This window comes from Triticum urartu, chromosome 2A (genome assembly GCF_056163025.1).
Source record: "Triticum urartu cultivar PI428250 chromosome 2A, HENAU_Tu73, whole genome shotgun sequence".
NCBI lineage: Eukaryota > Viridiplantae > Streptophyta > Magnoliopsida > Poales > Poaceae > Triticum > Triticum urartu.
This window is the reverse complement of record NC_141874.1, coordinates 34,056,801-34,067,799: the sequence shown is the minus strand read 5'-3', so window position 1 is coordinate 34,067,799 and position 10,999 is coordinate 34,056,801. Positions and strand designations below refer to the sequence as shown.

Genomic DNA, 10,999 nt, shown 5'->3' with positions numbered 1-10,999 from the left:
TATTCTGAAGTCGATGCTTTCTCGGGATGGGAATAATAGTCTGAAATACACCTGATGGAAACCTTTGTTGATTGTGATCTCTGCACATGTTTAATGTCTATGCTGTTGTGCGGTTGTTATGTGTGTCTATGTCGGTGAGCTTGTGTTATGCACTTCTGCGTTTGACAAGTAATGACTTGCAAATATGATGATCATCTTGCTAGTTTGCTGGGTTTTGTCTCCGACCATTGTGTCGTGATGAATTTGCAGGTACCCCGAGAGGCCCTTGAGTTTGCCGGAATGTCGATTAACTTCCATTCTGGCAAATTCGGGTATATGTCCTATTTTCAGCAAAGGTCATGTTGAAATTTTCCGTGAATTAGCATGACTTTGCTAAAAATAGGACATATGGGGTACTTGCGACTAATGCATGGGCCGGGGTATCTTAGTACTTAATTAAGTAGGATCAACTACCCCATTATTCTTGCTACATTAAAATATAGGTTTTAGGGTGCCTCGGTGTCGATAAGAACCTAAATGATGAAAGCTTAGGCTTTTAGGGTGCCTCGGCGTCGACAAACCCTAAATGATAAAACCTTGGCTTTTAGGGTGCCTCGGTGTCGATAAGAACCTAAATGATGAAAGCTTAGGCTTTTAGGGTGCCTCGGCGTCGACAAACCCTAAATGATAAAAGCTTAGCTTTTAGGATGCCTCGGTGTCGACAAACCCTAAATTATGTAGTTTTGAATTATGAACGTAGGATATGTCGTCATCGGACGACGAAAGTCTCCCGGGGGAGTGCGACTGGTGCCATGACGATCGAGGTCTGTGCGACATGCCTCACCTGGACGATGATCGGCGCTTCAGCATTAAGCTCGAGGAGACCTTCGAAGTTGAAACGGTGCACAACGACGACAAGTGTTATTTTCATAATTAAGCATGACTTCAACTATTTCAACGTATAATTTTCATCTTTTACAATTCGAGTATAGTTTATCTCATGCCATGTAGACGCTATGTCTTGGAGAGGATGGATTTTGAAGACCATGAAATTTCTGAAACAAAGAAAATCCACCTAAGGACTCATCACGATGTGGACTTTGAAGTAAATCTATATAATTCTGAGAGCGTAACCCATTTTGGTTGCAAAAATTGGGAAGCATTTTGCAAGTAGTATGGTTTTGATGAGGGTATGCTTATCACCATGGATCTTGGTAATCCTGACATCAACCAAGACAATATGGACATTTGGGTCCTTGTTGATACGCCTCCAGTTCTATCGCTATGTGAGTTTCTCAAACATAGTTATTAGCTAATTTATATTGTTTATTTCAAAATAGTTGACAGCTTATTTCCATTGACAGCTTATTTTTATTGTTTAAAGAATGTGCGGGAGATGGTAAACAAAACCCACTACACCGATGGCTCCGAATTAACAACTTATAAGGAGAAAAATCATCTGATCGGATTTTGTACTGACATTGAGAATTACAATATCCACAATCAAACTCCTCAACGTTATGGTAAATACGTGTCACTAGTGCATGTGTTCAACTACGGTAACTGCCATGGAGATACCCTGGTAAGATTTTTACTATTACGACATCCATGCATCTTTTGCATACTTCTAAAACTAGTACATCATTGCTAACTATGAAGTTATTACTATGTTTTTCAACAGATAATCCCAGAGAATTGTGTGCCTCATTTGATGTATAAGAAAGGTAGTCTTAATGTTTTGAACATACAGTCAGGTCATCCTACGAATCTCAACTGTCCATACGAGATTTCTAAAAGAAGTGGAGACATGAAAAATCAAAGGATGGAAAAATGTATGGATAGTCGTAAGGAGGTTCTTGAAAGCAAAAGGAAGCGAAGCGCAAGAATTGGAGACAGGATGTTATCCATTCTCCATAATGGAGAGTCACGGTCTATATTGTTTTATGCTATTTTAGCTTAAATAGGGTATTTAGGTCCTGCCTAATACTGATGATCATGTGCTAAGAACAATTAAGTAGGGTTGGTTCGATGACTATCAAGATGATGATCGTATGACTTGTTATTAATAACGAGTAGAAGTTGTATGATGATGATTAGTAGGACTTGCTAGCATTACTATTACTTCCGACAAACTCGCTACTCGCGGTCTCGAGACTTGTAATGTTCTATCTTTGTTCGGTCTTTTGAATTCGGAGACTAATATGATGAATTGTATTCGGAGACTAATCTTCTATTGTATTCGATGAATCTGCTCGTGCTGTGGGGTGCTGTCTATATTCTGTCCAATAATATATTTTGTAACCTGTGCAAAATTCAGAAAAGTAAAAAAACCTAATATTCATACTAATGGCGCATCACCCAACAGTACGCCATTAGTATGCCAGATACTAATGGCGCATGGTGTTCTATACTAATGGCGCACTGCATGGTGCGCCATTAGTAAGAAATACTAGTGGCGTGATACTAATGGCGCACCAGTAGTGCGCCATTAGTAGGCAAAACTGGTGCGCCATTAGTAGCCCTTTTCCTAGTAGTGTAACAAACTCCACCTTGGCGAATATACTCCACCACCCTGGATCTGTCCATGCGTCAAACTTCCATGTACATTGAACTTGAGTTTATCCCATGAGCACTGCTGCTACTCCAAAGACTCCATATGACTCCACCTGCAACTTGTAGTCCCTTCTTTTCTTGACCACAGTCAACACTCGAGCAAAATAAAGTTCCTTGTCACTCTAGTTTGTGATCCCTACTTCCAGAGTATCAGTCCAACGCCATCACACACTGATCACTGACCTGTGTGAAAATGAACAACTCACATATTGGATGTCACACATAAGAGTTACCTGAACTCAACATCGCCGCTCCTTTCTTGACAGTCTGTCTGAAACTTGAAGGAATTTCACCATAGCTTGTAATCATCCCGAGTCAAATTCGCAGTTGTCTCATCACATGTATGACCACCAGAGCCCTGACCCGTCTCCATGTCCCGTGCATACCGCATGCCTCGCCGCTATTACCGCGTCGAGCCTCCACTGTCTTGGTCGAGTCTCAAGGGTCGCAAAACCACACCACTCAACCCCACTGCGGAGTACCATCGATCATCACCGACCGATGACGAGTTTCACGCTTCCATCAGACCACTGGGCTCCAGTCCGAACTGCGTGCCACTCGCTATTCCCCCTTGCTGAATAGGCTTTGATTCCCTGGATCATTACATCGCAGCCCCCTCAATCCAGCTCCACCTTCAACATGACTCCATGGTAGATGATCAGTCCACCCCTTGCGCCCCGTCGACTTCAAGATCTCATGTGCACCGTCTTGGATCAACCCCGCGCCATAGTCTTGTCGAAGCCGCACAAGCCATCGGGCCTGCGCCAGTGTTTCCACGTCCCAGAAGTCGGTCACCATCAACATCACGCACCTATGTCGTCATCGCCGATCTCACCGTCTCCTGTACCAATCGACTTGCGTCGATCCGTCAGACTATCTAGTCTGACCCAGCCGAACTTGTCCGGCTGTATGACACGCTTGAGGCTCCCAAATCGTCTTTCAAGAATTTCCATCTGTCACACGATAATTACATCTTAGCTGACATGATTTTCCGCAACGCCTTCAAGTATCCCTGTTGTGCCAACAAATTTTTCATCCGTGTCTACCATAACCCAAGGATTTCAGTTCCGCGAACTTCTCCACCTCAAACCAGATATCCGTTGATGCCATAGTTCTTTGTACAACTGACTGTGAAAAAATAATCCAAGCTATCAACGCAAAACATCCTCTGGTCTTCTCACATGGCGTAGCTCCTAAGCCCAACTCCAAATGCTAAGCTATTTGCCCAAGTCCCTTGCTAGTTCCCGATGGATGTACCAATGGATTTTGCTTTCTCGATAAGATCTGCTGCCTTGCGCCATACTGAGGACTCGGTCCTCTCTTTTTTTTTGTCCAAACAAATCTCACTTGCACGATTCCTCTGTATGTTCCAGCGGACCAGGACTGCCCGTTGCCTGGGCCTTCCCGGCGCTTCGGCCAGTCCGCACTGCTAGCTAGCTGCTCCAGCGCGCGACTTCCTCGCACCCTCGGATGGGCCTTCTGCCATGGGCCGCCAGCCGGCAATCACGTGTACGCACGATGCCTGACGCTCGCCCGATTGATCACAATCGACCGCCGCACGTCTCGCCTTACGTCTGCCCACGCACGCGTCTCGCTTGTACGCTCGCCCGTCGATCCGCCGACCTATCGCCACACGTCCAACCTGCCGCTGATCCATTGAATCCGTGGGTCTTGTGTTATCAGCCTTTTCCGATCTCGTCGAGAACTACGCCGCAGCCAGCGGCAGTCTCCTCTCGAACTCAATCTTTCCTCTGAATCAATGATCCACAACCTTCGAACAACCTAGCTCATGATACCATTTGTTAGAATAAATCCGAGGCATACCGTTGATCATCCGAGAATCAAGCAACCACACGAGCACGACACCGAGATTTGTTAACGAGGTTCATCGATATGGCTACATCTCCGGGGCCTAACTATGGGCGCTCCTCCTCATGACACCGCTACAATACCGCATCCGGTCGCCCTGGACACCGGCACATGCCGCCGGCTTCCCCCTGCGTTCCAGTGTTATTATGTTGGCATAGGTTACATCGTGTGTCTACCCCCGCTATATATAAGAGGCCTAGGATACAAGTGTCCTATTAGGACACGACTCCACATTCTATATAAACACAATACAACTCATAGTCCAACTATAACCTACCTTGTACATTATATTCGACACAACTCTAACAGAACGTGGCATGCTGCCCCAGGCACCAAAAGTCTCCTCATGCGACGGTCCGTTGTCCTCCGCCTCCAGCGAGTGCCCATGGAGGGTGTTGAACGCATGGGCATGCAAACAGCAAACTGCAGTAGTGCAAAATACCAGGGACGACATGATATTTGAGGAAGAGGACAAAGACTGAAGACAAAGTGAAACAGAGAAAGTAAATCAGCGCAGTTTGTACTTTGTATGCGCAATTACTTGCAAGCGTAGACTTGTATTCGTAATTCGGCCAAACCAGTCGCATTTACTGTGCCAATGATAGTCGCAGGTGCAGCAGATCGCGTGTGGAAGTGGCTCTTCAATCATGTATGCGCTTTGGACTCGAGCTGTCCGAATTTTGAAAAATTAGTTTCCTGCTCGATCTATAATTCTGTTGACCCCATCCTAGCTGTCAGCCTTTGTTAGTCCAGCAGGTACAGCAAGGGAAAGGTAATTTTATAGGTGGAGAAGTAAAATACAGGGGAATGGACGTCTATTCAGCCGGGCAACAGTAAAATCTTACTACAATGATAGTCATGCAGTTCTACTCGTGGAAAAGTCCCAAGTAACTGAAACACTTAACCTTTACAGTGCATCATGTTAAGCTCTCGCGATCAGAAGACCTACGATCAGTACTGCTCGGTTAACTGGGCATGCTAAAGGCGACGTATTCTGAAACAAGACCGAACAGGTAGCTACTGTCTTAGTACGAGATTGCTCTCCAACTTTAAGCGGAGGTAGCTAATACGAAGGGCACTAAGGTGGAACGAGCCCAAACAGTAGTACTATGTTTCCCAATGACTCCTGATCCTACACGAACACAATGTGTAACCATGTAGTGCCTGCAAGATATCTTTGACACAACCAAATAAATTACTTGAGCTGAACCTTGAAAATGATACAGAATACTTATATAGGTGTTCAGCATTCATTCCGTTTCCTCTCTCTCCCAATATATAAGCCAGCTATGCAATGGCCCGCTCTCAGAATTAATGAATAAAACTTCGTGTTATCCGCTAACTCTACACAGGCCAATCCTTACTAACAGTGGCCATTCCCTAACAAACTCTACCACATGTAAATGTACCAGTTACAAACAAGCTCAACTAGTCGTCCTCCTAGCCTAAAAATGAGGGTGAAACTTCTTCATGTTATTTCTTTACTTCAAAAGCGGCCATAAATTTTGCACTTTCCTTAATAGAGAATAACATAGTTGAACAACTCCGCAAGTCCAAAGGCTACTACAAAAGTTACAACAACTTACTCTCATTGTATTCTTTTACCCAAATTTTTGACACCTGCAATCATCGAAATTGAGGCTTCGCTTCTTATGCAGCACATGAGAATGGCCAGCGGCGAGGACTTGTCCGTGAATAACCTTGTATTCCACCCCTTTCAAATCTCCCAAAGTGATCAACAGAAGCACATACGCCGTGGCTTTACGACTACCGCACGAATCATGCACCACATGAGTCCACCAATTTTTCACCTTGTCAATTCTGAACCAAGTGTTATAGCCTGACGGAGAATTCCAGGAAGTTGTAGATACGAAAAAGGGTTTTCCCCCGCTTTATATTATAAAGCACGAACCACAACAACAAAGTATCCGATACAAATGCACACCATACACCCAAGGTAAGATACATGAATGCCGGGCATCAACTCATAACCACAATGACTACAAAGCACCTAGAAGATGAGCAAAACGAATCTGCTTAGAGCCGACGGAGAACACCACCATGACAAGCGGTCGTCCGGGAGGATGGGAAACGGACATGTCGGACCGAGGACCTCAAGACGGTGCATCCAGGAAGGGCATGACCACGAACGTCGCCACCGTCCGACCTGCGAATCGAGTTTTCACGCGGAGTAAGATGGAAGGGGTAGAAGCACCACGACGGAGCCTGCAAGAAGGACACGAAGTCCACGGACACCATCACCGTCGACCAGTACACAAACTGGGTAGGTGATGTATCCCGGTGCTTCACCTCTTCCGCCGCCTCGGTCTGTCAACACCCGCAGCCATGCCGCCCAAGTGGCCATGGTTGCCTGCCCGCATCCGAGCCGCGCAGCCCGCCCACGACCAACGCACGGCTCTCACTGACAGGGTCGCCGCCCCGGTCATGAGACAACCCTGTAGCAACCAAAAGCCATGGCTTTGCTCAGGTCTGTAACCCCAACCACCTCCAGAATTGTCGGCGGCCAGCCTGCCTCGGGAAGGGCCGCAACCATACATCGATCGGGGGAAGGGGAAGGTGGAGAAGTGACCCATGGCCACGACCGATGCCTTGCCGGCTCCAGCTGCCCCCTCCCCTCCCGAAACCGAGTTCCACCCCCGTGTCGAAGGCCCAGGGCACCGGGAGGCATTGGCTCCGCCAGACGCCGAAGAGGGAGGGTGCCCGAGCTGTCGCCGCCGCCGCCCAGAGACGCCACAAGGGGGACCGCCCAAGCTGAGCGCCGCCACCCAGCCGCGAGGGGCCGACTAGGAGGGATTAGCTCACCACCACCGCCGTCGCGCCGCCCCCACCAGAGACCATGGCGAGAGGCCGGCCGCGACCCGGTCAGCCACAACCCGCGGCGCCGGACGTGACACCGAGGCGCTGCCGGAACGCCGCCGCCGACGCCACACCAGCCCACACCACCGCCATGCCATCCGCCGCCCGACGCCACGCCACCATCGCCGGCTTGCTCCGGGGCGCCGCCGCGCCGCCACGCCTGACACCGAGCGCTGCGCCCTGCCCGTGAGATCGGATCCGTGCCAACCCCCACGCGCGGGGGATGAGAAGGCCCCGCCGTTGCTGGCAACGACCGGACTTTGCCCGGCCGCGCCCTTTGGCGATGGCGAGGGAGGAGAGGGGAGGCGGATGGGTGTTCGGCGGCGGAAACTTGGGGCCCTCCCTGGCGCCACGCGGGTGGCGGCGGGGGAGGGAGGGACGGAACCCTGGTGTCCCGTAACACCGAGGGCTCTGCCGGGTAGTGATCAGCGTCTACTTAATTACAAGCATGAACTCTTAAAAACAATTGGGTCGATACATCACGACTAAAGACGCCGAATATAAATAGGCAAAGAGAATAAATTCCGATTAGAAACATAATGCTGCCGATGCTTGTAGAATAATTGACTGCTCTACGCTCCTGCTCGACGTCATCAATATTAACCACCAATTGATGTAAAATCTCACTTGTACTTCCTCCTCCCAGGTTTCATGTTGCATGGCCGATGTATGATGGGTATCCAATTGAAATCGGATTAATTGTTTTAGGAAAAACACATAGGTGCTGCGGGAGCTTCCAAAATAATGAATGGGTTTAACAGCCAGTAAACTGTTTCTAAGATAGGTTTCGATTCAAATGAAATCTCCACAGAAGATACAAAATACAAGAGGAAGTTATCAAAGAAAAACGTGAACTTAAAAGAATAAAAAGAAAAACAGTAGAATAGGAATGTCATAGTCTCTTCGTGAGGTACATGGAGATGCACGTAAAAGTCTAGCTCAGAAATAAAACAAAGGACGCCGATAACGCCCACACGTATGGTGTTAAGGAGTCTGACCACACGTTTTGTATGGTGTCTAAAAAGATCAGTCCACACGCTTACATATGGGCAAAATAAGTAATGCCCACACGCCTCGTTTTTTCCTCCCGGTCCCTCTCACGCGCCTATGTGTGGTCAAAATAGATAACGGCCACACGCCCATACGTCAGGCCTCCTACCTCATGGTCCCGCACGCCCCGCGTGGCAGTCACCACGCGCCCCGCGGTTGCCATGGTGCGGACCCTCTTCCATGTTCGTTTAAGTGCAGTTGCCATGCGCTGAACTACAGTTGTCATGGTTGCTCAACTGCAGTTCCCATCTGAGGTCAAGTGCCAGATGCCATTTTTGACAACTGCAGCTATTGCCATGTATGGTCTAGTTTACTATAATTGCCATGATTTGAAAACTTTAGGGGTTGCCACCTACTAACAGTACGCAGTTGCCATGTATGGTCTAGTTTACTACAGTTGCTATGAGTTGAAAACTTTAGGAGTTGCCACCTACTAACACTAGGCAGTTGCCGTGTAGCGCTACAAAGAGACATGGCAAAATAACTTGTCCGGGTAAAGAGAGAGTTGCCATCTGCTTACAAGCACACCAGGGTAGTTGCCATGTACCCTGCAAAACACATGGCAACTGACATGTTCGGATAAAAGAGAGAGTTGCCATCTGTTTACAAGCACACTAGGGCTGTTGCCATGTACCCTGCAAAACACATGGCAACTGGTAGCTTTGGGTGTGGGAGAGGAGGCGGTCGTGTGGGGGAACTGATAAATGTCCATACACCAGCCCCTGTGCGTGAGTGAAAACTGACGGGTGGGCGAACTGCTAGACACCCACACACCGGTCCTTCCGTGTGATGAAAATGGACGTGTGGGCGACCGGATAAATGACCGCACACTAGCCTAGTCCTACATGACACCACAAACATGCCAAGATTCGTGCAACCACAAACGGACGTGGATGCACGCGTGTCGGCAAGATGCAAACGCCCACACGTATGGGCGTTAGTATCTCCGAAAACAAAAGCATTTTTGTGCTTTGTGTTTAGATTAAGCGTGTTCTGAATCAGCAACCAGTGGTCTCATGTTCTAACCTTCGTCTTGCAATTTGTTTTGCTGCTATTCCTTGTCTCTCGTGTATTGGCATGTGGGTCCCACTGTACATTGACGTGGCACTATGCTGGGCTGCTATTCCTTCTTTCTTTTGTAGTACTAACAAATACTTGAAGGTAAAAAATGAAAATAATAATGTCGCTTGCGTATAGACTGAAATTTTTATTAATAGTAATTAATAATCCAGTAACTAGGAAAGTAATAAAGTGTAAATGGAAATTTTACCTATACGGACGCACATGCTAATGACGTCCACCCTGGACGCTATTTTGGATAGCATCCATTCACCATCTGGTTGGGTCCAGCCTGCATCCATCTTGTGCCTGTCGCCCACCTTCATCTACTCTCCTACCACGGCCCGCCCTAGCCTCCGGCAAATCCCCGCCGCCCACCTTGCTCGGACCGCCTCCGCCTCCGCCTCGTCCCCCACCTCCTTACGACCGGCTCGGCCTCCGCCTCGTCCCCCGCCTCCTCACGACCGCCCCTCCCTTCGGCTCATCCCCGACGCCCACATCCTCACGGCTGGCTCCGACCTCCTCTTGTCCAAAGGGGGTGGGAGGAGGACGCCACTGTGGCGGCATCAGCAAGTTGGCCGGAGGTGTTCGTCCCTCTCCCTTATCTCCATTGCTTCTCTGTACGCCGTCCCTATCATTGTTGGATCTTCCCAGGGTGCTACACTGTAATTTGTCAGTCATAGAAGGTACGCATTGTGCTATTCCCCAATTAAACAACAGTACTCCGGCCACGCATTCTACTAGCCCCTAATTAGTGATTACAGTGTCGATGCTTTCAAATTAAACTGTACCAGGAGCAAATGCTTTCAAATTACTTCTGACTAAGGATTTACTACTTGTCTCTTATTCTGTCTAATAGATTCATATGAAGTAACATTTATGAAATAATATAAATTAGTTCCTTGTCTTTCATAAAAGGTATTGTGCATCGAACCAAAATATTATAAATTTCGGAACTGTTACGAAATAACATAGTACTTGAGCAGCTGAGCATAATTGATTCCTCTGCTATTTTCTTGTAGCTTTACTGATTACACTGACTGTGTAGGCATAGCTGAAAACATTGGATTGTTTGAGTTTTATTTATCAGTGTAGTATTGTGAAGAATAAATTCAATTGATTGCTTTGATCTTTCACGTCAACATCTTACTCATTGCTTTTATGCCGCAACAGGGTCTTAAAATGGATACACATGGATGTTTCAGTGATTTGCTATGGATGCCTCACAGCCAACACAAAATATCCAAAACTTGGGAAAATGTGAGTATCCTTTAAATTCGCATGTCATCTATTAGACTTAGCGACTAACTAAAGACTAATTGTTGTGTGTATTGATGCAGCCTAACATTTGCTTGAATGTACGGTGTCATCGTGTTGGCATCCCATTTGACCCCCTATGTACATCAGCTTTAGAGAATCTTGGTTTTTATCAGATTCACTACCCGAAGCAGACTTTTTGGTGACGGCCAGGCACCATCGTGACGGGCCCGATGCCTCCTTCAGGAACGTGGGCACGTTCCTGACGTGGACGGTCCGCCGAGAGGAAAGATGG

The 10,999-nt window shown here is 47.6% G+C and overlaps 1 long non-coding RNA gene and 1 pseudogene across 1 annotated transcript; one reads left to right on the top strand and one right to left on the bottom strand.

The window, feature by feature from the left end:
* Positions 1-6,945: 6,945 nt before the first annotated feature.
* On the bottom strand, positions 6,946-8,614 carry LOC147983268 (uncharacterized; annotated as a pseudogene).
* A 1,110-nt stretch (positions 8,615-9,724) lies between these two features.
* LOC147983267 (uncharacterized) lies at positions 9,725-10,877 on the top strand. The gene is made up of 3 exons (XR_015615621.1): positions 9,725-10,031; positions 10,102-10,133; positions 10,621-10,877. It is a non-coding gene; the product is annotated as an uncharacterized LOC147983267 (long non-coding RNA).
* The last annotated feature ends 122 nt before the right edge of the window (positions 10,878-10,999 follow it).